The sequence below is a fragment of the Sinocyclocheilus rhinocerous genome, unplaced genomic scaffold (assembly GCF_001515625.1).
Source record: "Sinocyclocheilus rhinocerous isolate Xijiao unplaced genomic scaffold, SAMN03320098_v1.1 scaffold1058, whole genome shotgun sequence".
NCBI lineage: Eukaryota > Metazoa > Chordata > Actinopteri > Cypriniformes > Cyprinidae > Sinocyclocheilus > Sinocyclocheilus rhinocerous.
Genome location: NW_015662162.1, coordinates 174,068 through 175,343, shown reverse-complemented (window position 1 = coordinate 175,343; position 1,276 = coordinate 174,068). Strand labels below are relative to the sequence as shown.

General features: G+C 32.9%; 1 protein-coding gene across 1 annotated transcript in view; it reads right to left on the bottom strand.

Annotated features, from left to right (window-relative positions):
• myo9b (myosin IXB) overlaps nt 1-1,276 on the bottom strand; it is a 58,606-nt gene that overhangs the window by 23,180 nt on the left and 34,150 nt on the right. The window lies entirely within an intron of this gene.

Sequence of the window (1,276 nt, the reverse complement as noted above, 5' to 3'; positions counted from 1 at the left end):
TATATATATATATATATATACTGTACACACACACACACACACATACATATATATATATATACAATTTATTTATACATTAAATTTGAAAGGGCCGTTTTTGGATCAATTCATTTACGTGAACCATCTGAATGATTCAGTTGATTCATTAATAATGGTACTACTTAATTATGCTGATTTAAATGGTTTTGTTTTGTTTTTCAACCAAAAATTTATTTCATTCATTCATTCATTCATTCAAACGTATTTATATATTAAATTTTTTTATTCATATATTAAATTTGAAGAAGGTGTTATCTTGTTTCTGGACCAAATCATTTGCATGAACTATTTGAATAAATCAGTTCATTCATAAGTGATGGTACTATTCGATTCTGCTCATTTAAATGAAAATATTCAGTCTAATATAGTCCTTTTTATAAATTTAAAATTATGTAGATATTACATTTATTTAGTTGCACATTAAATTTGAAGAAGGTGATATCTTGTTTTTGAACCAATTATTTTTACATGAATCAATTCACTCATAACTATTAGGATTTCCCCTCTTTGAGTCATTTGAATGAATCCGTTCACTAGAGTAAATCCCAAAAGCACATGCTACTTATCTAATTAATCAAAGCTATTCTACAATATTCTGAACTCAGGCGCGCCGTCACACTAGGCCTGGGCGATAAAACTGTATCGATATTGATCGACGGTACACCTTCGATATCGATATAAAAAATATTCGATATAGTGCAGGATATAGGCACGTGCTATGAGTGATGCAGACAGCACACACAAACAAATGCCGAATTGAGTGCTGTGCCTGCCTGTGATGAGGAGATTGTGAATAAAAAAATTAATATTAGTCGAATTTAAAATAAACATTTGCATTTAAATGTTAGGAGTGCGTCAGGGAGCGTCATCAGTGGTGCGCGAGATGCGGTGATGATGATGTAAGTGACGTTGTTGCATTTTAATGTTTTGTTAGTCTAGCCCACGAGACGCGCCGCTGCTGTGTTATTCATTCAAAATATTAGAGAAATATAGAAGCTCAATGCGGAGAAGATTGATTAGGTTTAAACCGAAACCAAGCCATTCACACAGATGCATATTCAGCGCATTTTTTTTTGACGGACAAATATGACTGCTGCACTCGCGTCTCACACAAGATGTATAGAAAGCCATGCAAAGTTAAAACAGTTTAAACTGAGAAAACACGTCGTGAATTTGTGGTGGTTTATTCCTTTTCACTGCGTCTCATATGTTTTAAATGCAATCTGTGTGAATGGCG